Genomic DNA, 26,072 nt, shown 5'->3' on the forward strand with positions numbered 1-26,072 from the left:
CGTACCGACCCAGCTGCTACTTCCTGCCTCCCTCCACTGTGGCCTCAGGACTACCTGGCACTTCTAGGGAACGTACCGACCCAGCTGCTACTTCCTGCCTCCACTGTGGCCTCAGGACTACCTGGCACTTCTAGGGAACGTACCGACCCAGCTGCTACTTCCTGCCTCCCGCCACCGTGGCCTCAGGACTACCTGGCACTTCTAGGGAACGTACCGACCCAGCTGCTACTTCCTGCCTCCCGCCACTGTGGCCTCAGGACTACCTGGCACTTCTAGGGAACGTACCGACCCAGCTGCTACTTCCTGCCTCCCGCCACTGTGGCCTCAGGACTACCTGGCACTTCTAGGGAACGTACCGACCCAGCTGCTACTTCCTGCCTCCCCACCGTGGCCTCAGGACTACCTGGCACTTCTAGGGAACGTACCGACCCAGCTGCTACTTCCTGCCTCCCGTGGCCTCAGGACTACCTGGCAACTGACCCAGCGCTATCCTGCCTCCCGCCACCGTGGCCTCAGGACTACCTGGCTTTCTAGGGAACTAACCCTGGCCTCCCGTCACTGTGGCCTCAGGACTACCTGGCACTTCTATGGTGTCATCCCAGACCCAGCTGCTACTTCCTGCCTCCCGCCACCGTGGCCTCAGGACTACCTGGCACTTCTAAAGAGTCAAATTAACTCCCCACAGTGGCCTCAGGACTACCTGGCACTTTGAACCCAGACCCAGCTGCTACTTCCTGCATCCCCCCAGGACTACCTGGCACTTCCAGCACCGACCCAGCTGCTAGCATCCACCCCTGGCCTCCCCCAGCACCGTGGCCTCAGGACTACCTGGCACCAGCTCCCTAGCTACTTCCGGTCACAGTGGCCTCAGGACAACCTGTTGCAGACAGACTCCTACTGTTTTTACTGCTGGGACCCAAGGAACCGTGGCCTCAGGACTACCTGGCACTTAAGAGGAAAGACCGACCCAGCTGCTATTAAATGCCTCACAGTGACCTCAGGACTACCTGGCACTTCTAGGGACGAGGACCCAGCTGCTACTTCCTGCCTCCACTGTGGCCTCAGGCCCTGGCTTCTAGGGCGACCGACCCAGGCTGACTTCCTGCCTGTCACCGTGGCCCAGGACTACCTGGCACTTCTAGGGGTACCGACCCAGCTGCTACTTCCTGCCTCCCGCCACCGTGGCCCAGGACTACCTGGCACTTCTAGGGAACGGCCAGCTGCTACTTCCTGCCTCCACTGTGGCCTGACTACCTGGCACTTCTAGGAGAGACCCAGCTGCTACTTCCTGCCTCCCGCCACGTGGCCTCAGGACTACCTGGCACTTCTAGGGAACGATACCGACCCAGCTGCTACTTCCTGCCTCCACCGTGGCCTCAGGACTACCTGGCACTTCTGACTACCGACCCAGCTGCTACTTCCTGACAGGCTCCACTGTGGCCTCAGGACTACCTGGCACTTCTGACTTCCTGCCTCCAGGCCAGACTACCTGGCATAGGGGCGACCCAGCTGCTGACTTCCTGCCTCCACCGTGGCCTCAGGACTACCTGGCACTTCTAGGGAACGTACCGACCCAGCTGCTACTTCCTGCCTCCACTGTGGCCTCAGGACTACCTGCACTTCTAGGGAACGTGCCGAGCCCAGCTGCTACTTCCTGCCTCCCCACTGTGGCCTCAGGACTACCTGGCACTTACCGACCCAGCTAGGGAACTGACCGACCCAGCTGCTACTTCCTGCCTCCACTGTGGCCTCAGGACTACCTGGCACTTCTAGGGAACGTACCGACCCAGCTGCTACTTCCTGCCTCCACTGTGGCCTCAGGACTACCTGGCACTTCTAGGGCGTGAGACCCAGCTGCTACTTCCTGCCTCCACGCTGTGGCCTCAGGACTACCTGGCACTTCTAGGAACGACCGAGAGCTGCTACTTCCTGCCTCCCGCCACCGTGGCCTGACTACCTGGCCAGATAGCTACCGTGGCAGGACTACCTGGAAGGCTGACCGACCCAGCTGCTACTTCCTGCCTCCACCGTGGCCTCAGGACTACCTGGCACTTCTAGGGAACGACCGACCCAGCTGCTACCCTGCCTCCCGCCACCGTGGCCTCAGGACTACCTGGCACTTCTAGGGAACGGCGACCCAGCTGCTACTTCCTGCCTCCACCGTTCCTGACTGACCACTGTGGCCTCAGGACTACCTGGCAGGCCAGCTGACTTCCTGCCTAGCCACCGGGCCTCAGGACTACCTGGCACTGACTGACCCAGCTGGCCTCCTGCCACTGTGGCCTCAGGACTACCTGGCACTTCTAGGGAACGTACCGACCCAGCTGCTACTTCCTGCCTCCCCACCGTGGCCTCAGGACTACCTGGCACTTCTAGGGAACGAGACCCAGCTGCTGCTTCCTGCCTCCCGCCACCGTGGCCTCAGGACTACCTGGCACTTCTAGGGAACGTACCGACCCAGCTGAGGGACTGTGAACTGGCTGACAGACCCAGCTGCTACTTCCTGCCTCCACTGCCTGACCGTGGCCCAGGACTACCTGGCACTTCTAGGGAACGACCGACCCAGCTGCTACTTCCTGCCTCCCGACCACCGTGGCCTCAGGACTACCTGGCACTTCTAGGGATAGCTGACCCAGCTGCTACTTCCTGCCTCCCGCCACTGTGGCCTCAGGACTACCTGGCACTGACCACGGGACAACGTACCTGCATACCCAGCTGCTACTTCCTGCCTCCCGCCACGTGACCTCAGGACTACCTGGCACTTCTAGGGCACCGACCCAGCTGCTACTTCCTGCCTCCCGCCACCGTGGCCTCAGGACTACCTGGCACTTCTAGGGAACGACCACCCAGCTGCTACTGGCCACCGTGGCCTCAGGACTACCTGGCACTTCTAGGGAACGTACCGACCCAGCTGCTACTTCCTGCCTCCCGTCACGTGGCCTCAGGACTACCTGGCACTTCAGGGAACAGACCCAGCTGCTACTTCCTGCCTCCCGTCAGGGCTACCTGGCTGAACTGACCGACCCACGATTATTCCTGCCTGACCGTGGCGTGTTTACCTGGCACTTCTAGGGAACGAAGACCCAGCTGCTACTTCCTGCCTCCCACGGTAGGGCAGGAGAGGCTGCTACTGATTGTGGCCTGACAGGGCAGAACTACGGACAGAACGCTGTCAATGGTGTCATCCCAAAACGGAACTGCCCAGCTGCTACTTCCACGGCTGACTGGGCAGAAGCAGCACCCACCTATTTGAACCCAGCAGCATCCCCCCAGCACCCCTGCCTCCAGGGCACCCCTCAGCATCTCCCCAGCACTTCCCAGCACCAGCTCCCTAGCCGTCAGTCACAAGGCAGACAGACTCTCTACTGTTTTTACTGCTGGGAAGGAGGCCTCCTGTCTCCATTAAGAGGAAAGAGACATATTAAATGCATCAAAGACCAGAGGAACGACGCAACAAACAAGGAGAGGAGAGGCTGACTGACCACGGCTGACAGGCCAGATAGCTGATAGGGAGAGAGGCTGACTGACCACGGCTGACAGGGCAGATAGCTGATAGGGCGAGGAGAGGCTGCCTGACCACGGCTGACAGGGCAGATAGCTGATATTTTGAGGAGAGGCTGACTGACCACGGCTGACAGGGCAGATAGCTGATAGGGCGAGGAGAGGCTGACTGACCACGGCTGACAGGGCAGATAGCTGATAGGGCGAGGAGAGGCTGACTGACCACGGCTGACAGGGCAGATAGCTGATAGGGCGAGGAGAGGCTGACTGACCACGGCTGACAGGGCAGATAGCTGATAGGGCGAGGTTTGGGTTTGATCTCTCTCACCGTGTGCGAGAGTCTGGGAGGAAGACAGCGTGCCCAGGGAGGAGAACTAACTGTGTTTTACTGGAAACAGACGTAATGTCCTCCTCTCTGAGACCACATGCAGAAGCCCTGATTCCCTATTTGTTCAAGCGGGGCAGAAGCGTGTTTGGGAACTCGTTCTATTCCACGTGCAGAAGCGTGTTTGGGGACTCGTTCTATTCCACGTGCAGAAGCCCCAGAAGCGTGTTTGGGGACTCGTTCTATTCCACGTGCAGAAGCCCCAGAAGCGTGTTTGGGGACTCGTTCTATTCCACGTGCAGAAGCCCCAGAAGCGTGTTTGGGGACTCGTTCTATTCCACGTGCAGAAGCCCCAGAAGCGTGTTTGGGGACTCGTTCTATTCCACGTGCAGAAGCCCCAGAAGCGTGTTTGGGGACTCGTTCTATTCCACGTGCAGAAGCCCCAGAAGCGTGTTTGGGGACTCGTTCTATTCCACGTGCAGAAGCCCCAGAAGCGTGTTTGGGGACTCGTTCTATTCCACGTGCAGAAGCCCCAGAAGCGTGTTTGGGGACTCGTTCTATTCCACGTGCAGAAGCCCCAGTTCTATTCCACGCAGAAGCCCCAGAAGCGTGTTTGGGGACTCGTTCTATTCCACGTGCAGAAGCCCCAGAAGCGTGTTTGGGGACTCGTTCTATTCCACGTGCAGAAGCCCCAGAAGCGTGTTTGGGGACTCGTTCTATTCCACGTGCAGAAGCCCCAGAAGCGTGTTTGGGGACTCGTTCTATTCCACGTGCAGAAGCCCCAGAAGCGTGTTTGGGACTCGTTTTATTCCACGTGCAGAAGCCCCAGAAGCGTGTTTGGGGACTCGTTCTATTCCACGTGCAGAAGCCCCAGAAGCGTGTTTGGGGACTCGTTCTATTCCACGTGCAGAAGCCCCAGAAGCGTGTTTGGGGACTCGTTCTATTCCACGTGCAGAAGCCCCAGAAGCGTGTTTGGGGACTCGTTCTATTCCACGTGCAGAAGCACTGATCTTTCTGTTCCACCAACACCTTATATAATTATAAAGGTCTTTCACACCAACGTCTCCATTTTCTGCTGTCCTGTTGCCATATTGACCGTAGTAACAGTGAGGTGTTCTGTATCTTATTACCTGAGTCCTGTATCTAATAGATAGTAACAGTGTGTTATTACCTGAGTCCTGTATCTAATAGATAGTAACAGTGTGTTATTTATTACTAATAGATGTAACAGTCCTGTATCTAATAGATAGTAACAGTGTGTTATTACCTGAGTCCTGTATCTAATAGATAGTAACAGTGTGTTATTACCTGAGTCCTGTATCTAATAGATAGTAACAGTGTGTTATTACCTGAGTCCTGTATCTAATAGATAGTAACAGTGTGTTATTACCTGAGTCCTGTATCTAATAGATAGTAACAGTGTGTTATTACCTGAGTCCTGTATCTAATAGATAGTAACAGTGTGTTATTACCTGAGTTCTGTATCTAATAGATAGTAACAGTGTGTTATTACCTGAGTCCTGTATCTAATAGATAGTAACAGTGTGTTATTACCTGAGTCCTGTATCTAATAGATAGTAACAGTGTGTTATTACCTGAGTCCTGTATCTAATAGATAGTAACAGTGTGTTATTACCTGAGTCCTGTATCTAATAGATAGTAACAGTGTGTTATTACCTGAGTTCTGTATCTAATAGATAGTAACAGTGTGTTATTACCTGAGTCCTGTATCTAATAGATAGTAACAGTGTGTTATTACCTGAGTCCTGTATCTAATAGATAGTAACAGTGTGTTATTACCTGAGTCCTGTATCTAATAGATAGTAACAGTGTGTTATTACCTGAGTCCTGTATATAATAGATAGTAACAGTGTGTTATTACCTGTATCTAATAGATAGTAACAGTGTGTTATTACCTGAGTCCTGTATCTAATAGATAGTAACAGTGTGTTATTACCTGAGTCCTGTATCTAATAGATAGTAACAGTGTGTTATTACCTGAGTTCTGTATCTAATAGATAGTAACAGTGTGTTATTACCTGAGTCCTGTATCTAATAGATAGTAACAGTGTGTTATTACCTGAGTCCTGTATCTAATAGATAGTAACAGTGTGTTATTACCTGAGTCCTGTATCTAATAGATAGTAACAGTGTGTTATTACCTGAGTCCTGTATCTAATAGATAGTAACAGTGTGTTATTACCTGAGTCCTGTATCTAATAGATAGTAACAGTGTGTTATTACCTGAGTCCTGTATCTAATAGATAGTAACAGTGTGTTATTACCTGAGTCCTGTATCTAATAGATAGTAACAGTGTGTTATTACCTGAGTCCTGTATCTAATAGATAGTAACAGTGTGTTATTACCTGAGTCCTGTATCTAATAGATAGTAACAGTGTGTTATTACCTGAGTCCTGTATCTAATAGATAGTAACAGTGTGTTATTACCTGAGTCCTGTATCTAATAGATAGTAACAGTGTGTTATTACCTGAGTCCTGTATCTAATAGATAGTAACAGTGTGTTATTACCTGAGTCCTGTATCTAATAGATAGTAACAGTGTGTTATTACCTGAGTCCTGTATCTAATAGATAGTAACAGTGTGTTATTACCTGAGTCCTGTATCTAATAGATAGTAACAGTGTGTTATTACCTGAGTCCTGTATCTAATAGATAGTAACAGTGTGTTATTACCTGAGTCCTGTATCTAATAGATAGTAACAGTGTGTTATTACCTGAGTCCTGTATCTAATAGATAGTAACAGTGTGTTATTACCTGAGTCCTGTATCTAATAGATAGTAACAGTGTGTTATTACCTGAGTCCTGTATCTAATAGATAGTAACAGTGTGTTATTACCTGAGTCCTGTATCTAATAGATAGTAACAGTGTGTTATTACCTGAGTCCTGTATCTAATAGATAGTAACAGTGTGTTATTACCTGAGTCCTGTATCTAATAGATAGTAACAGTGTGTTATTACCTGAGTCCTGTATCTAATAGATAGTAACAGTGTGTTATTACCTGAGTCCTGTATCTAATAGATAGTAACAGTGTGTTATTACCTAGATAGTAACAGTGTGTTATTACCTGAGTCCTGTATCTAATAGATAGTAACAGTGTGTTATTACCTGAGTCCTGTATCTAATAGATAGTAACAGTGTGTTATTACCTGAGTCCTGTATCTAATAGATAGTAACAGTGTGTTATTACCTGAGTCCTGTATCTAATAGATAGTAACAGTGTGTTATTACCTGAGTCCTGTATCTAATAGATAATAACAGTGTGTTATTACCTGTATCTAATAGATAGTAACAGTGTGTTATTACCTGAGTCCTGTATCTAATAGATAGTAACAGTGTGTTATTACCTGAGTCCTGTATCTAATAGATAGTAACAGTGTGTTATTACCTGAGTCCTGTATCTAATAGATAGTAACAGTGTGTTATTACCTGAGTCCTGTATCTAATAGATAGTAACAGTGTGTTATTACCTGAGTCCTGTATCTAATAGATAGTAACAGTGTGTTATTACCTGAGTCCTGTATCTAATAGATAGTAACAGTGTGTTATTACCTGAGTCCTGTATCTAATAGATAGTAACAGTGTGTTATTACCTGAGTCCTGTATCTAATAGATAGTAACAGTGTGTTATTACCTGAGTTCCTGTATCTATTAGATAGTAACAGTGTGTTATTACCTGAGTCCTGTATCTAATAGATAGTAACAGTGTGTTATTACCTGAGTCCTGTATCTAATAGATAGTAACAGTGTGTTATTACCTGAGTCCTGTATCTAATAGATAGTAACAGTGTGTTATTACCTGAGTCCTGTATCTAATAGATAGTTACAGTGTGTTATTACCTGAGAAACAGGTGAATAGGTAGTAGGTATGAGGTATGATGGTTACCTGAGTCCTGTATCTAATAGATAGTAACAGTGTGTTATTACCTGTATCTAATAGATAGTAACAGTGTGTTATTACCTGTATCTAATAGATAGTAACAGTGTGTTATTACCTGTATCTAATAGATAGTAACAGTGTGTTATTACCTGAGTCCTGTATCTAATAGATAGTAACAGTGTGTTATTACCTGAGAAACAGGTGAATAGGTAGTAGGTATGAGGTATGATGGTTACCTGAGTTCTGTATGTACTGGAACAGCCCGGTGCGGAGGTCATCAGAGCTGTGTTCTGTCCTGGGGGAGGGGGATTCAGGGGAGGGGGGTGACTGGGTGGCAAAGGGGGGGTTTTCCTCTTCAGTCCCAGACCCAGACCCAGACCCAGTCCCAGTCCCTGACCCAGATCCCTGGTTCCTCTGGAGGTAGGCCTGCAGGTGTTCATACACCAGCCGCAGACAGTTTACATGCTCCTGGCCCCAGAACACCTAAACACACACAATGAGAATATTACATGACAGGGTACTACTATAGAGGGTAGGATGGGGTTAAGGATGGGGTTGGGGGTTAAGGATGGGGTTAAGGATGGGGTTGGGGGTTAAGGATGGGGTTGGGGGTTAAGGATGAGGTTGGGGGTTAAGGATGGGGGTTGGGGATGGTGTTGGGGTTAAGGTTGGGGTTGGGGTTAAGGATGGGGTTGGGGGGGTTAAAGATGAGGTTGGGGGTTAAGGATGGGGTTAAGGGGGGTTAAGGATGGGGTTGGGGTTAAGGATGGGTTTGGGGGTTAAGGATGGGGCTGGGGCTAGGAGCTAGGGGTTAAGAATGGGGTTAAGGATGGGTTCGGGGGTTAAGGATGGTTGGGGGTTAAGAATGGGGTAGGGGGTGAAGGATAGGGTTGGGTTGGGGGTTAAGGATGGGGTTGGGGGTTAAGGATGGGGTTGGATGGAGTTAGGTTTAAGGATGGGGTTGGGCTGGGGGTTAAGGATGGGGTTGGGGCTGGGGCTGGGGGGATGGGTTTGGGGTTTAATGATGGGGTTGGGGGTTAATGATGGGGTTTGGGCTGGGGGTTAAGGATGGGAATGGGGTTAAGGATGGTGTTGGGGTTTAAGGATGGGGCTGGGCCTGAGGGTTAAGGATGGAGTTGGGGCTGGGGGTTTAGGATGGGGTTGGGGGATAAGGATGGAGTTGGGGTTGGGGGTTAAGGATGGGGTTGGGGCTTAAGGATAGGGAAGGGGTTAAGGATGAGGGGAAGGGGTTGGGGGTTAAGGATGGGTTTGGGGTTTAAGGATGGGGTTGGGGCTGGGGGTTAAGGATGGGGTTAAAGAAGGGGTTGGGGTTAAGGATGGGGTTGGGGATTGGGTTGGGGGTTAAGAGAGGGTCGAGGGTTAAGGGGTTGGGGGTTGGGGATGGGCTGGGGATTGGGGTTGAGATTGGGGGTTAAGTATGGGGCGGGGGGTTGGGCTGGGGCTTGGGGAAGGGGTTTGGACAGGAAGGCAGGAATCTCTGAGTCAAAAAAATAGTTGAGACACAGAACCAGACTGGGCTCTACTCTGCTGTGGAGGAGGGTGACTAAACGTAACAACAGGAACATGTGGGTATTTCTCAAGTTTGGAGCTGGAACGGAAGGAATCTGGGTGGTTTTTGTACAAACACCACAAACACTCTGTATTTGCAGAAGGAAGTGTATGATTATGTATTAGGTGTTGAGTTGTTGGGGTGAGGGTTAAGGATGGGTGGGTTTGGGGTGAGGGTTAAGGATGGGTGGGTTTGGGGTGAGGGTTAAGGATGGGTTTGGGGATTAAGGATGGGGTTGGGGGTTGAGGATGGGGTTGGGGGTTAAGGATGGGGTTGGGGGTTAAGGATGGGGATGGGGGTTAAGGATGGGTGCGTTTGGGGTGAGGGTTAAGGATGGGTTTGGGGATTAAGGATTGGGTTGGGGGTTGAGGATGGGTTTGGGGATAAAGGATGGGTTTGGGGATTAAGGATGGGGTTGGGGTTTAAGGATGGGGTTGGGGGTTAAGGATGGGGTTGGGGGTTGAGGATGGGGCTGGGGTTTAAGGATGGGTTTGGGGATTAAGGATGGGGTTGGGGATTAAGGATGGAGTTGGGGCTGAGGGGTAAGGATGGGGTTGGGGGTTAATGGGTGGGGTTAGGATGGGTGGGTTGGGCTGGGGTTAAGGATGGGTTTGGGGATTAAGGATGGGTTTGGGGGTTAAGGATGGGGGTTAATGGATGGGGTTGGGGGTTAATGGTGGGGTTGGGGGTTAATGATGGGGTTGGGGGTTAAGGATGGGGTTGGGGGTTAAGGATGGGGTTGGGGTTGGGGGTTGAGGATGAGGTTGGGGGTTAAGGATGGGGTTGAGGTTGGGGGTTAAGGATGGGGTTTGGGCTGGGGGTTAAGGATGGGTTTGGGGATTAAGGATGGGTTTGGGGGTTGAGGATGGGGGTTAAGGTGGGGGTTGGGGGTTAAGGATGGGGTTGGGGGTTGAGGATGGGGTTGGGGTTAAGGATGGGGTTGGGGATTGAGGATGAGGTTGGGGGTTAAGGATGGGGTTGAGGTTGGGGGTTAAGGATGGGGTTGGGGCTGGGGGTTAAGGATGGGTTTGGGGATTAAGGAAGGGTTTGGGGATTAAGGAAGGGGTTGGGGCTGAGGGGTAAGGATGGGGTTGGGGGTTAAGGGTGGGGTTGGGGGTTAAGGATGGGGTTGGGGGTTAAGGATGGGGGTTAAGGATGGGTTTGGAGATTAAGGATGGGGTTGGGGCTGAGGGTTAAGGATGGAGTTAAGGATGGGGTTAGGGGTTAAGGATGGGGTTAGGGGTTAAGGAGAGGGTAGAGTTCGGGATGGGGTTGGGGTTAAGGATGGGGTTAGGGGTTTAGGAGAGGGTAGAGTTCGGAAAGGGGTTGGGGGTGAGGGTTAAGGATGGGTTTGGAGATTAAGGATGGGGTTGGGGCTGAGAGTTAAGGATGGAGTTAAGGATGGGGTTAGGGGTTAAGGATGGGGTTAGGGGTTAAGGATGGGGTTGGGGCTGGGGTTAAGGATGGGGAGGGGTTAAGGATGGGGTTAGGGGTTAAGGATGGGGTTAGGGGTTAAGGATGGGGTTAGGGCTTAAGGATGGGGTTAGGGATTAAGGAGAGGGTAGAGTTCGGGATGGGGTTGGGGTTAAGGATGGGGTTAGGGGTTTAGGAGAGGGTAGAGTTCGGAAAGGGGTTGGGGGTGAGGGTTAAGGATGGGGTTGGGGATGGGGTTGAGAGTTTGGGATGGGGTTGGGGGTTAATGATGGGGTTGGGGATGGGCTGGGGGTTGGGGTTGAGATTGGGGGTTAAGGATGGGGCGGGTGGTTGGGTTGGGGATGGGGTTTGGACAGGAAGGCAGGAATCTCTGAGTCAAAAAACAGTTGAGACACAGAACCAGACTGGGCTCTACTCTGCTGTGGAGGAGGGTGACTAAACGTAACAACAGGAACATGTGGGTATTTCTCAGGTTTGGAGCTGGAACGGAAGGAATCTGGGTGGTTTTTTGTACAAGACTTCATTAAAACACCACAAACACTCCGTATTTGCAGAAGGAAGTGTATGATTATGTATTAGGTGTTGAGTTGTTGGGGTTGGGGTGAGGGTTAAGGATGGGTGGGTTTGGGGTGAGGGTCAAGACTTCATTAAAACACCACAAACACTCCGTATTTGCAGAAGGAAGTGTATGATTATGTATTAGGTGTTGAGTTGTTGGGGTTGGGGTGAGGGTTAAGGATGGGTGGGTTTGGGGTGAGGGTCAAGACTTCATTAAAACACCACAAACACTCCGTATTTGCAGAAGGAAGTGTATGATTATGTATTAGGTGTTGAGTCGTTGGGGTTGGGGTGAGGGTTAAGGATGGGTGGGTTTGGGGTGAGGGTCAAGACTTCATTAAAACACCACAAACACTCTGTATTTGCAGAAGGAAGTGTATGATTATGTATTAGGTGTTGAGTCGTGACTGATCTTTCTGTTAATGGGGTAAGGGTTAGAAGGATGTCTGGGTTTGGGTTGTAATGTGGAAAACTTACAGCAGTCTTACCCTGAGGGTTAGAAGTGGGTCTTACCCTGACAGTAGAAGGATGGGTCTGTACCCTGACAGTAGAAGTACCAGTCTGTACCCTGACAGTAGAAGTACCAGTCTGTACCCTGACAGTAGAAGTACCAGTCTGTACCCTGACAGTAGAAGTACCAGTCTGTACCCTGGGTAGAAGTACCAGTCTGTACCCTGGGTAGAAGTACCAGTCTGTACCCTGACAGTAGAAGTACCAGTCTGTACCCTGACAGTAGAAGTACCAGTCTGTACCCTGACAGTAGAAGTACCAGTCTGTACCCTAACAGTAGAAGTGCAGTCGATCCCTAACAGTAGAAGTACCAGTCTGTACCCTAACAGTAGAAGTACCAGTCTGTACCCTAACAGTAGAAGTACCAGTCTGTACCCTAACAGTAGAAGTACCAGTCTGTACCCTAACAGTAGAAGTACCAGTCTGTACCCTAACAGTAGAAGTACCAGTCGATCCCTAACAGTAGAAGTACCAGTCGATCCCTAACAATAGAAGTACCAGTCGATCCCTAACAGTAGAAGTACCAGTCTGTACCCTGACAGTAGAAGTACCAGTCTGCACCCTAACAGTAGAAGTACCAGTCTGTATCCCTAACAATAGAAGTACCAGTCTGATCCCTAACAGTAGAAGTACCAGTCTGACCCTAACAGTAGAAATACCAGTCTGATCCCTAACAGTAGAAGTACCAGTCGATCCCTAACAGTAGAAGTACCAGTCAATCCCTAACAGTAGAAGTACCAGTCGATCCCTAACAATAGAAGTACCAGTCTGATCCCTAACAGTAGAAGTACCAGTCTGATCCCTAACAGTAGAAGTACCAGTCAATCCCTAACAGTAGAAGTACCAGTCTGATCCCTAACAATAGAAGTACCAGTCTGATCCCTAACAGTAGAAGTACCAGTCGATCCCTAACAGTAGAAGTACCAGTCTGATCCCTAACAGTAGAAGTACCAGTCTGATCCCTAACAGTAGAAGTACCAGTCAATCCCTGACAGTAGAAGTACCAGTCAATCCCTAACAGTAGAAGTACCAGTCTGTATCCCTAACAGTAGAAGTACCAGTCTGACCCTAACAGTAGTAGTACCAGTCTGATCCCTAACAGTAGAAGTACCAGTCAATCCCTAACAGTAGAAGTACCAGTCTGTATCCCTAACAGTAGAAGTACCAGTCGATCCCTAACAGTAGAAGTACCAGTCAACCCTAACAGTAGAAGTACCAGTCAATCCCTAACAGTAGAAGTACCAGTCTGTACCCTAACAGTAGAAGTACCAGTCTGTACCCTAACAGTAGAAGTACCAGTCTGTACCCTAACAGTAGAAGTACCAGTCTGTACCCTAACAGTAGAAGTACCAGTCTGTACCCTAACAGTAGAAGTACCAGTCTGATCCCTAACAGTAGAAGTACCAGTCTGATCCCTAACAGTAGAAGTACCAGTCAATCCCTAACAGTAGAAGTACCAGTCGATCCCTAACAGTAGAAATACCAGTCGATCCCTAACAGTAGAAGTACCAGTCAATCCCTAACAGTAGAAGTACCAGTCGATCCCTAACAGTAGAAGTACCAGTCAATCCCTAACAGTAGAAGTACCAGTCAATCCCTAACAGTAGAAGTACCAGTCAATCCCTAACAGTAGAAGTACCAGTCAATCCCTAACAGTAGAAGTACCAGTCGATCCCTAACAGTAGAAGTACCAGTCGATCCCTAACAGTAGAAGTACCAGTCGATCCCTAACAGTAGAAGTACCAGTCGATCCCTAACAGTAGAAGTACCAGTCGATCCCTAACAGTAGAAGTACCAGTCGATCCCTAACAGTAGAAGTACCAGTCGATCCCTAACAGTAGAAGTACCAGTCTGATCCCTAACAGTAGAAGTACCAGTCGATCCCTAACAGTAGAAGTACCAGTCGATCCCTAACAGTAGAAGTACCAGTCAATCCCTAACAGTAGAAGTACCAGTCGATCCCTAACAGTAGAAGTACCAGTCGATCCCTAACAGTAGAAGTACCAGTCGATCCCTAACAGTAGAAGTACCAGTCGATCCCTAACAATAGAAGTACCAGTCGATCCCTAACAGTAGAAGTACCAGTCGATCCCTAACAGTAGAAGTACCAGTCAATCCCTAACAGTAGAAGTACCAGTCAATCCCTAACAGTAGAAGTACCAGTCGATCCCTAACAGTAGAAGTACCAGTCGATCCCTAACAGTAGAAGTACCAGTCAATCCCTAACAGTAGAAGTACCAGTCAATCCCTAACAGTAGAAGTACCAGTCGATCCCTAACAGTAGAAGTACCAGTCAATCCCTAACAGTAGAAGTACCAGTCGATCCCTAACAGTAGAAGTACCAGTCAATCCCTAACAGTAGAAGTACCAGTCGATCCCTAACAGTAGAAGTACCAGTCAATCCCTAACAGTAGAAGTACCAGTCGATCCCTAACAGTAGAAGTACCAGTCTGTACCCTAACAGTAGAAGTACCAGTCGATCCCTAACAGTAGAAGTACCAGTCTGTACCCTAACAGTAGAAGTACCAGTCGATCCCTAACAGTAGAAGTACCAGTCTGTACCCTAACAGTAGAAGTACCAGTCAATCCCTAACAGTAGAAGTACCAGTCAATCCCTAACAGTAGAAGTACCAGTCAATCCCTAACAGTAGAAGTACCAGTCTGTACCCTAACAGTAGAAGTACCAGTCTGCATCCCTAACAGTAGAAGTACCAGTCGATCCCTAACAGTAGAAGTACCAGTCGATCCCTAACAGTAGAAGTACCAGTCGATCCCTAACAGTAGAAGTACCAGTCGATCCCTAACAGTAGAAGTACCAGTCGATCCCTAACAGTAGAAGTACCAGTCAATCCCTAACAGTAGAAGTACCAGTCAATCCCTAACAGTAGAAGTACCAGTCGATCCCTAACAGTAGAAGTACCAGTCGATCCCTAACAGTAGAAGTACCAGTCGATCCCTAACAGTAGAAGTACCAGTCGATCCCTAACAGTAGAAGTACCAGTCGATCCCTAACAGTAGAAATACCAGTCAATCCCTAACAGTAGAAGTACCAGTCGATCCCTAACAGTAGAAGTACCAGTCGATCCCTAACAGTAGAAGTACCAGTCGATCCCTAACAGTAGAAGTACCAGTCGATCCCTAACAGTAGAAGTACCAGTCGATCCCTAACAGTAGAAGTACCAGTCGATCCCTAACAGTAGAAGTACCAGTCGATCCCTAACAGTAGAAGTACCAGTCGATCCCTAACAGTAGAAGTACCAGTCGATCCCTAACAGTAGAAGTACCAGTCAGATCCCTAACAGTAGAAGTACCAGTCGATCCCTAACAGTAGAAGTACCAGTCAATCCCTAACAGTAGAAGTACCAGTCTGTACCCTAACAGTAGAAGTACCAGTCAATCCCTAACAGTAGAAGTACCAGTCGATCCCTAACAGTAGAAGTACCAGTCAATCCCTAACAGTAGAAGTACCAGTCGATCCCTAACAGTAGAAGTACCAGTCGATCCCTAACAGTTATGAAAGTGATGAATAACCAGTAGAGGTCATTAGTAGAGGTCATTAGAGTGATGAATAACCAGTAGAGGTCATTAGTAGAGGTCATTAGAGTGATGAATAACCAGTAGAGGTCATTAGTAGTGATGAATAACCAGTAGAGGTCATTAGTAGAGGTCATAGTAGAGGTCATTAGAGAGGTCACCAGTAGAGGTCATTAGAGTGATGAATAACCAGTAGAGGTCATTAGTAGAGGTCATTAGTGAGTCACCAGTAGAGGTCATTAGTAGAGGTCATTAGAGTGATGAATAACCAGTAGAGGTCATTAGTAGAGGTCATTAGAGTGATGAATAACCAGTAGAGGTCATTAGTAGAGGTCATTAGAGTGATGAATAACCAGTAGAGGTCATTAGTAGAGGTCATTAGAGTGATGAATAACCAGTAGAGGTCATTAGTAGAGGTCATTAGAGTGATGAATAACCAGTAGAGGTCATTAGTAGAGGTCATTAGAGTGATGAATAACCAGTAGAGGTCATTAGTAGAGGTCATTAGAGTGATGAATAACCAGTAGAGGTCATTAGTAGAGGTCATTAGAGTGATGAATAACCAGTAGAGGTCATTAGTAGAGGTCATTAGAGTGATGAATAACCAGTAGAGGTCATTAGGGTGAGGTCATTAGGGTGATGAATGACAGTATGGGGAAAATGTTTGGTCTCATCAGATCTCTGACAGAAAGGTGGACTAACTCTGTGTTACTGAATTAGGGTGGGAATGGCACACAGGGTTGTAAATAATCTGATACTTTTCTCTAAATTCTGTTAGTTTCCCAGAAAACCTGGTTGGAAGAATTCCCGGGATCAGGAAGGAATGAGGAGGAAATCAGGGAGCCTCCAACCAGAGGATTGTGGGTGTTCCCTCTCACCTGCAGTAGGCCTCCCTTCAGGTCCAGCAGTAGTTTAGGGGTCCCAGTCTCAGGTTCAGGACTGCCGCTGTGCCTACACCACCTGGCCTCTAGGGCGGCGCTACAGGAGAAAGGCCCCAGCAGCAGACGGCTTCGATCCTTCAGACCCGTCCTCAACAGGATATCCTGCAGCTCCAGCAGCACTGAGACTGACTGGACCGGGTCTACAAGGAGAGACATACAGTATAACCCATCAGGAAAGGGTTTGTGTAACGTAGAGCTGGCACCTTGTAGCTTTAAACACCTCTAAAAACAACCAGATCAACTTCAGAGAGACATACAGTATTAAAGGGTTTGTGTAACGTAGAGCTGGCACCTTGTAGCTCTAAACACCTCTAACGTACAATGACTTGGTTTGCAGTGGTTTATAACATGATTCAGGCACATTTTCATAACGCATTGTGGTTAAAACGGCAAGTGTAATTAGGGAAATTTTCTGTTATGAAAAAAAAAATGGTTTTGGGGCTCAACTACAATCACAGAAAGAGTGAAAATAAATCTACACATAAAGAAATTGGTGAGCTTCCCCTTTAACTCCAAACCCCTTTAACGCTAAAGAAAGAGCAAAGGAGAGAGAGGACATCCCTGTCTTGTACCTCTCCAACATCACAACACCCAAATATCACAGTTGAACTTGATGAGAAGCAGATGAGCTAGCCGTTGGTTCCTACAGTGAGACGTGTGAACCAGGACAGACACTTGGTCAGACAAAAACAGGACAGTTCTGGCTCAGTCCATCTCCTTCCAGTCGTGACAGAGGTATTGACCTCGGCTACGACCTTGGTTAGGATCCAAGCTCGACGAACTCATAAATCTCCATAAACCTTTGGTCTCCGCCTCTGGCTGACAATGGACGTCTCTGGTCTGGTCTGGTCTGTCAGTCAACAGAATACTTGGATGCTGTCCTGTGTATGAGTAATCTGTCCTGAGAACCAACTCTTTAGCGGCCCTTTAAACTGCTGCCTGCCTGCAGGAGAACCCAGAGAACCAACTCTTTAACAGCCCTTTAAACTGCTGCCTGCCGGGGAACCCAGAGAACCAACTCTTTAACGGCCCTTTAAACTGCTGCCTTCCGGGGAACCCAGAGAACCAACTCTTTAACGGCCCTTTAAACTGCTGCCTGCCTGCAGGGGAACCCAGAGAACCAACTCTTTAACGGCCCTTTAAACTGCTGCCTGCCTGCCGGGGAACCCAGATAACCAACTCTTTAACGGCCCTTTAAACTGCTGCCTGCCGGGGAACCCAGAGAACCAACTCTTTAACGGCCCTTTAAACTGCTGCCTGTCCGGGGAACCCAGAGAACCAACTCTTTAACGGCCCTTTAAACTGCTGCCTGCCTGCCGGGAACCCAGAGAACCAACTCTTTAGCGGCCCTTTAAACTGCTGCCTGCCTGCAGGGGAACCCAGAGAACCAACTCTTTAACGGCCCTTTAAACTGCTGCCTGCCGGGGAACCCAGAGAACCAACTCTTTAACGGCCCTTTAAACTGCTGCCTGCCGGGGAACCCAGAGAACCAACTCTTTAACGGCCCTTTAAACTGCTGCCTGCCGGGGAACCCAGAGAACCAACTCTTTAACGGCCCTTTAAACTGCTGCCTGCCGGGGAACCCAGAGAACCAACTCTTTAACGGCCCTTTAAACTGCTGCCTGCCGGGGAACCCAGAGAACCAACTCTTTAACGGCCCTTTAAACTGCTGCCTGCCGGGGAACCCAGAGAACCAACTCTTTAACGGCCCTTTAAACTGCTTTAAAGAGGCATGCCCTGCCTCAGAGCAGCACTAGGTTGGGGAACTCCCAGGTAGACCTTTAAACTCTCAGAGCAGCCTAGGCTGGGGAACCCAGAGAACCAGAGCAGCACTTTGGGGAACGGCCCTTTAAGCACTAGGCTGGGGAACTCCCTAGACCTGCCTCTCTCTCAGAGCAGCACTAGGTTGGGGAACCCAGGAGAACCAGAGCAGCACTTTGGGGAACTCCCAGGTAGCCCTTCAAAGCACTGGGGAACTCCCAGGTAGACCTGCCTCTCTCAGAGCAGCACTAGGCAGAGAACTCCCAGGTAGACGTCTCTCTCAGAGCAGCACTAGGTTGGGGAACTCCCAGGTAGACCTCCTCTTTCTCAGAGCAGCACTAGGTTGGGGAACTCCCAGGTAGACCTCCCTCTCAGAGCAGCACTAGGTTGGGGAACTCCCAGGTAGACCTCCTCTCTCTCAGAGCAGCACTAGGCTGGGGAACTCCCAGGTAGACCTCCCTCTCTCAGAGCAGCACTAGGTTGGGGAACTCCCAGGTAGACCTCCTCTCTCAGAGCAGCACTAGGTTGGGGAACTCCCAGGTAGACCTCCTCTCTCAGAGCAGCACTAGGTTGGGGAACTCCCAGGCAGACCTCCTCTCTCTCAGAGCAGCACTAGGCTGGGGAACTCCCAGGTAGACCTCCTCTCTCAGAGCAGCACTAGGCTGGGGAACTCCCAGGTAGACCTCCCTCTCTCAGAGCAGCACTAGGTTGGGGAACCCCCAGGTAACCTCCTCTCTCAGAGCAGCACTAGGCTGGGGAACTCCCAGGTAGACCTCCTCTCTCTCAGAGCAGCACTAGGTTGGGGAACTCCCAGGTAGACCTCCCTCTCTCAGAGCAGCACTAGGTTGGGGAACTCCCAGGTAGACTCTCTCAGAGCAGCACTAGGTTGGTGAACTCCCAGGTAGACCTCCTCTCTCAGAGCAGCACTAGGCTGGGGAACTCCCAGGTAGACCTCCTCTCTCTCAGAGCAGCACTAGGTTGGGGAACCCCAGGTAGACCTCCTCTCTCAGAGCAGCACTAGGCTGGGAACTCCCAGGTAGACCCTCTCTCTCAGAGCAGCACTAGGTTGGGGAACTCCCAGGAACTCTCTCAGAGCAGCACTAGGTTGGGGAACTCCCAGACCTCCTCTCTCAGAGCAGCACTAGGTTGGGGAACTCCCAGGTAGACCTCCTCTCTCTCAGAGCAGCACTAGGCTGGAGAACTCCCAGGTAGACGTCCTCTCTCAGAGCAGCACTAGGTTGGGGAACTCCCAGGTAGACCTCCTTTCTCAGAGCAGCACTAGGTTGGGGAACTCCCAGGTAGACCTCCTCTCAGAGCAGCACTAGGTTGGGGAACTCCCAGGTAGACCTCCTCTCTCTCAGAGCAGCACTAGGCTAGACCTCCTCTCTCAGAGCAGCACTAGGTTGGGGAACTCCCAGGCAGACCTCCTCTCTCAGAGCAGCACTAGGTTGGGGAACTCCCAGGTAGACCTCCTCTCTCAGAGCAGCACTAGGTTGGGGAACTCCCAGGCAGACCTCCTCTCTCAGAGCAGCACTAGGCTGGGGAACTCCCAGGTAGACCTCCTCTCTCAGAGCAGCACTAGGTTGGGGAACTCCCAGGTAGACCTCCTCTCTCAGAGCAGCACTAGGCTGGGGAACTCCCAGGCAGACCTCCTCTCTCAGAGCAGCACTAGGCTGGGGAACTCCCAGGTAGACCTCCTCTCTCAGAGCAGCACTAGGTTGGGGAACTCCCAGGTAGACCTCCTCTCTCAGAGCAGCACTAGGCTGGGGAACTCCCAGGCAGGCCTCCTCTCTCTCAGAGCAGCACTAGGTTGGGGAACTCCCAGGTAGACCTCCTCTCTCAGAGCAGCACTAGGCTGGGGAACTCCCAGGTAGACCTCCTCTCTCTCAGAGCAGCACTAGGTTGGGGAACTCCCAGGTAGACCTCCTCTCTCTCAGAGCAGCACTAGGCTGGGGAACTCCCAGGTAGACCTCCTCTCTCAGAGCAGCACTAGGTTGGGGAACTCCCAGGCAGACCTCTCTCTCAGAGCAGCACTAGGCTGGGGAACTCCCAGGTAGACCTCCTCTCTCTCAGAGCAGCACTAGGTTGGGGAACTCCCAGGTAGACCTCCTCTCTCAGAGCAGCACTAGGTTGGGGAGCTCCCAGGCAGACCTCCTTTCTCAGAGCAGCACTAGGTTGGGGAACTCCCAGGTAGACCTCCTCTCTCAGAGCAGCACTAGGTTGGGGAGCTCCCAGGTAGACCTCCTCTCTCAGAGCAGCACTAGGTTGGGGAACTCCCAGGCAGGCCTCCTCTCTCAGAGCAGCACTAGGTTGGGGAACTCCCAGGTAGACCTCCTCTCTCTCAGAGCAGCACTAGGCTGGGGAACTCCCAGGCAGACCTCCTCTCTCAGAGCAGCACTAGGTTGGGGAGCTCCCAGGTAGACCTCCTCTCTCTCAGAGCAGCACTAGGTTGGGGAACTCCCAGGTAGACCTCCTCTCTCAGAGCAGCACTAGGTTGGGGAACTCCCAGGCAGACCTCCTCTCAGAGCAGCACTATGGGGAGCTCCCAGGTAGACCTCCTCTCTCAGAGCAGCACTAGGTTGGGGAACTCCCAGGCAGGCCTCCTCTCTCAGAGCAGCACTAGGTTGGGGAACTCCCAGGTAGACCTCCTCTCTCAGAGTAGCACTAGGCTGGGGAACTCCCAGGTAGACCTCCTCTCTCTCAGAGCAGCACTAGGTTGGGGAACTCCCAGGCAGACCTCCTCTCTCAGAGCAGCACTAGGTTGGGGAACTCCCAGGTAGGCCTCCTCTCTCAGAGCAGCACTAGGTTGGGGAACTCCCAGGTAGACCTCCTCTCTCAGAGTAGCACTAGGCTGGGGAACTCCCAGGTAGACCTCCTCTCTCTCAGAGCAGCACTAGGTTGGGGAACTCCCAGGCAGGCCTCCTCTCTCAGAGCAGCACTAGGCTGGGGAACTCCCAGGCAGGCCTCCCTCTCAGAGCAGCACTAGGTTGGGGAACTCCCAGGCAGGCCTCCTCTCTCTCAGAGCAGCACTAGGTTGGGGAACTCCCAGGCAGACCTCCTCTCTCAGAGCAGCACTAGGTTGGGGAACTCCCAGGCAGGCCTCCTCTCTCAGAGCAGCACTAGGTTGGGGAACTCCCAGGTAGACCTCCTCCTCAGAGTAGCACTAGGCTGGGGAACTCCCAGGTAGACCTCCTCTCTCTCAGAGCAGCACTAGGTTGGGAACTCCCAGGCAGGCCTCCTCTCTCAGAGCAGCACTAGGCTGGGAACTCCCCCCTCCTCTCTCAGAGCAGCACTCCCCTCCTCTCTCTCCTGGGAACTCCCAGGTAGACCTCCTCTCTCAGAGCAGCACTAGGTTGGGGAACTCCCAGGCCCTCCCTCTCCACTAGGTTGGGGAACTCCCCCTCTCCTCAGAGGAGCACCTCCCTAGACCTCCTCTCTCAGAGCAGCACTAGGTTGGGGAACTCCCTCCCCTCTCTCTCAGAGCAGCACTGAACTGACCTCTCATCTCCTATTACAACAGAGAGAGCCTCTCCCAACTGGCCAGAAGACTCCTCTTCTACCATGGTGCATCCTACAGCCCAGAGACCAGAGCATAATGGAACAGCAAGCACCACCTCTCCTCTCCTCTCCTCTCCTCTCCTCTCTCCCCTCCCCTCTCCCCTCCCCTCCCCTCTCTCTCCTCTCCTCTCCCCTCTCTCCTCTCCTCTCTCCTCTCCTCTCCTCTCCTCTCTCCTCTCCTCTCCTCTCCTCTCCTCCTCTCCTCTCCTCTCCTCTCCTCCCCCCCTCCTCCCCTCTTCTCCTCCCCTCCCTCTCTCTCTGTGTGTGTGAGCTCAGCCTGTATGCTGCCACCCAGGCTATTATCATGTGGTCAGGGAGAGAGCAGAGGAGAACCACACTCATATTTATGGTCGACCGTTGGACGCCTGAGACGAACGGACAGCAAGTTACCATCCCATCCCCACACACGCACGCACACGCACACACGCACACACACACACACACACACACACACACACACACACACACACACACACACACACACACACACACACACACACACACACACACACACACACACACACAGGGGGAAGGAAAAGCTTCCTGAATTTCATATTTTCAATCCCTAAATATTTTTAGACCTGCCTGGCCTTCAGTACAACATACGACCTGCCTGGCCTGTCAGTACAACATACGACCTGCCTGGCCTGTCAGTACAACATACGACCTGCCTGGCCTGTCAGTACAACATACGACCTGCCTGGCCTGTCAGTACAACATACGACCTGCCTGGCCTGTCAGTACCTGGACCTGCCTGGCCTGTCAGTACAACATACAACCTGCCTGGCCTGTCAGTACAACATACGACCTGCCTGGCCTGTCAGTACAACATACGACCTGCCTGGCCTGTCAGTACAACATACGACCTGCCTGGCCTGTCAGTACAACATACGACCTGCCTGGCCTGTCAGTACAACATACGACCTGCCTGGCCTGTCAGTACAACATACGACCTGCCTGGCCTGCCTGGCCTGCCTGGCCTGTCAGTACAACATACGACCTGCCTGGCCTGCACAACATACGACCTGCCTGGCATGTCAGTACAACATACGACCTGCCTGGCCTGTCAGTACAACACACGACCTGCCTGGCCTGTCAGTACAACATACAAAGACCTGCCTGGCCTGGCCTGCCTGGCCTGGTATAACATACGACCTGCCTGGCCTGTCTGGACAACATTACGACCTGCCTGGGCCTGACCTGCCTGGCCTGACAACATACGACCTGCCTGGCCTGTCAGTACAACATACGACCTGCCTGGCCTGTCTGGACAACATTAGACCTGCCTGGCCTGTCTGGACAACATTAGACCTGCCTGGCCTGTCTGGACAACATTAGACCTGCCTGGCCTGTCTGTACAACACAAGACCTGCCTGGCCTGTCAGTACAACACACGACCTGCCTGGCCTGTCTGGACAACATTAGACCTGCCTGGCCTGTCTGGACAACATTAGACCTGCCTGGCCTGTCAGTACAACACACGACCTGCCTGGCCTGTCTGTACAACATACGACCTGCCTGGCCTGTCAGTACAACACACGACCTGCCTGGCCTGTCTGGACAACATTAGACCTGCCTGGCCTGTCTGGACAACATTAGACCTGCCTGGCCTGTCAGTACAACACAAGACCTGCCTGGCCTGTCAGTACAACATACGACCTGCCTGGCCTGTCTGGACAACATACGACCTGCCTGGCCTGTCTGGACAACATTAGACCTGCCTGGCCTGTCTGGACAACATTAGACCTGCCTGGCCTGTCTGGACAACAACGACCTGCCTGGCCTGTCAGTACAACACACAACCTGCCTGGCCTGTCTGGACAACATTAGACCTGCCTGGCCTGTCTGGACAACATTAGACCTGCCTGGCCTGTCAGTACAACACACGACCTGCCTGGCCTGTCTGGACAACACACAGACCTGCCTGGCCTGTCTGGACAACATTAGACCTGCCTGGCCTGTCTGGACAACATTAGACCTGCCTGGCTTGTCTGGACAACATTAGACCTGCCTGGCCTGTCAGGACAACACAGACCTGCCTGGCCTGTCTGGACAACATTAGACCTGCCTGGCCTGTCTGGACAACACAGGACCTGCCTGGCCTGTCTGGACAACATACGACCTGCCTCACCAGACCACTGTCGTCTTGACTACAGAGTCTGGATCTACTGCAGCTCTGTTGTCTTGACTACAGAGTCTGGTCTACTGCAGCTCTGTCGTCTTGACTACAGAGTCTGGTCTACTGCAGCTCTGTCGTCTTGACTACAGAGTCTGGGTCTACTGCAGCTCTGTCGTCTTGACTACAGAGTCTGGTCTACTGCAGCTCTGTCGTCTTGACTACAGAGTCTGGTCTACTGCAGCTCTGTCGTCTTGACTACAGAGTCTGGTCTACTGCAGCTCTGTCTCTTGACTACAGAGTCTGGTCTACTGCAGCTCTGTCGCCCTGACTACAGAGTCTGGGTCTACTGCAGCTCTGTCGTCTGACTACAGAGTCTGGGTCTACTGCAGCTCTGTCGTCTTGACTACAGAGTCTGGTCTACTGCAGCTCTGTCGTCTTGACTACAGAGTCTGGTCTACTGCAGCTCTGTCGTCTTGACTACAGAGTCTGGTCTACTGCAGCTCTGTCGTCTTGACTACAGAGTCTGGCAGCTCTGTCGTCTTGACTACAGAGTCTCTGCAGCTCTGTCGTTTTGACTACAGAGTCTGGGTCTACTGCAGCTCTGTCGTCTTGACTACAGAGTCTGGGTCTACTGCAGCTCTGTCGTCTTGACTACAGAGTCTGGGTCTACTGCAGCTCTGTCGTCTTGACTACAGAGTCTGGGTCTACTGCAGAGGATCATCAAGATAAAGTGTTAATACAATACGTTCCAGATGAAGGCAGCACAACATCTCGACTCTAACTTGTCATGTGTCCTTCAGTACAACACTTGTCACGTGTCCTTCAGTACAACACTTGTCATGTGTCCTTCAGTACAACACTTGTCATGTGTCCTTCAGTACAACACTTGTCATGTGTCCTTCAGTACAACACTTGTCATGTGTCCTTCAGTACAACACTTGTCATGTGTCCTTCAGTACAACACTTGTCATGTGTCCTTCTGTACAACACTTGTCATGTGTCCTTCAGTACAACACTTGTCATGTGTCCTTCAGTACAACACTTGTCATGTGTCCTTCAGTACAACACTTGTCATGTGTCCTTCAGTACAACACTTGTCATGTGTCCTTCAGTACAACACTTGTCATGTGTCCTTCAGTACAACACTTGTCATGTGTCCTTCTGTACAACACTTGTCATGTGTCCTTCAGTACAACACTTGTCATGTGTCCTTCAGTACAACACTTGTCATGTGTCCTTCAGTACAACACTTGTCATGTGTCCTTCTGTACAACACTTGTCATGTGTCCTTCAGTACAACACTTGTCATGTGTCCTTCTGTACAACACTTGTCATGTGTCCTTCTGTACAACACTTGTCATGTGTCCTTCAGTACAACACTTGTCATGTGTCCTTCTGTACAACACTTGTCATGTGTCCTTCTGTACAACACTTGTCATGTGTCCTTCAGTACAACACACTGTGTCCTTCAGTACAACACTTGTCATGTGTCCTTCAGTACAACACTTGTCATGTGTCCTTCAGTACAACACTTGTCATGTGTCCTTCTGTACAACACTTGTCAGTGTCCTTCAGTACAACACTTGTCATGTGTCCTTCAGTACAACACTTGTCATGTGTCCTTCAGTACAACACTTGTCATGTGTCCTTATGTACAACACTTGTCATGTGTCCTTCAGTACAACACTTGTCATGTGTCCTTCTGTACAACACTTGTCATGTGTCCTTCTGTTCAACACTTGTCATGTGTCCTTCTGTCATGTGTCCTTCAGTACAACACTTGTCATGTGTCCTTCTGTACAACACTTGTCATGTGTCCTTCAGTACAACACGTGTCATGTGTCCTTCAGTACAACACTTGTCATGTGTCCTTCTGTACAACACTTGTCATGTGTCCTTCAGTACAAGTACAACACTTGTCATGTGTCCTTCTGTACAACACGTGTCATGTGTCCTTCAGTACAACACTTGTCATGTGTCCTTCAGTACAACACTTGTCATGTGTCCTTCTGTACAACACTTGTCATGTGTCCTTCTGTACAACACTTGTCATGTGTCCTTCAGTACAACACTTGTCACGTGTCCTTCAGTACAACACTTGTCATGTGTCCTTCAGTACAACACTTGTCATGTGTCCTTCAGTACAACACTTGTCATGTGTCCTTCAGTACAACACTTGTCATGTGTCCTTCAGTACAACACTTGTCATGTGTCCTTCAGTACAACACTTGTCATGTGTCCTTATGTTAAAGCCATAGATCTCTGGAGGGTATGGAGACACACAGGGCAGTCAGGTCCCATATGTTAAAGCCATAGATCTCTGGAGGGTATGGAGACACACAGGGCAGTCAGGTCCCAT

At 50.7% G+C, this 26,072-nt stretch overlaps 1 protein-coding gene and 2 long non-coding RNA genes across 16 annotated transcripts in view; all 3 read right to left on the reverse strand.

The window, feature by feature from the left end:
• The window catches only part of LOC127928903 (uncharacterized), a 3,289-nt gene extending 356 nt beyond the window's left edge, over positions 1-2,933 (reverse strand). The window contains exons 1-3 of one of the 3 annotated variants that reach the window (XR_008132720.1): positions 2,882-2,933; positions 1,548-1,614; positions 55-263 (exon numbers count right to left, since the gene is read on the reverse strand). This is a non-coding gene — a long non-coding RNA (uncharacterized LOC127928903). Of the gene's footprint in view, positions 1-54; positions 335-1,547; positions 1,615-1,760; positions 1,831-2,881 lie in introns of those variants that run through there. The other 2 variants (XR_008132721.1, XR_008132722.1) reach the window with 2 other exon arrangements.
• Positions 1-16,410, reverse strand: part of LOC127928900 (intermembrane lipid transfer protein VPS13B-like) — a 33,151-nt gene extending 16,741 nt beyond the window's left edge. Inside the window, exons 1-2 of the mRNA XM_052516499.1 lie at positions 16,213-16,410; positions 7,965-8,211 (exon numbers count right to left, since the gene is read on the reverse strand). The gene's annotated coding sequence lies outside the window, so the exon portion shown is untranslated. The remainder of the gene's footprint in view (positions 1-7,964; positions 8,212-16,212) is intronic.
• Positions 16,411-22,188: 5,778 nt separating this feature from the next.
• LOC127928906 (uncharacterized) lies at positions 22,189-23,681 on the reverse strand. 12 transcript variants are annotated; one of them, XR_008132737.1, is made up of 7 exons: positions 23,630-23,681; positions 23,398-23,484; positions 23,283-23,311; positions 22,993-23,079; positions 22,819-22,934; positions 22,374-22,547; positions 22,199-22,319 (listed from the first exon to the last, which is right to left on the reverse strand). It is a non-coding gene; the product is annotated as an uncharacterized LOC127928906 (long non-coding RNA). The 12 variants fall into 12 exon arrangements; XR_008132736.1 differs by having other exon boundaries at positions 23,283-23,340; XR_008132735.1 differs by lacking the exon at positions 23,630-23,681 and adding an exon at positions 23,515-23,581.
• Between the last annotated feature and the right edge of the window lie 2,391 nt (positions 23,682-26,072).

The sequence above is a fragment of the Oncorhynchus keta genome, unplaced genomic scaffold, assembly GCF_023373465.1.
Source record: "Oncorhynchus keta strain PuntledgeMale-10-30-2019 unplaced genomic scaffold, Oket_V2 Un_scaffold_4810_pilon_pilon, whole genome shotgun sequence".
Taxonomy (NCBI): Eukaryota; Metazoa; Chordata; class Actinopteri; order Salmoniformes; family Salmonidae; genus Oncorhynchus; species Oncorhynchus keta.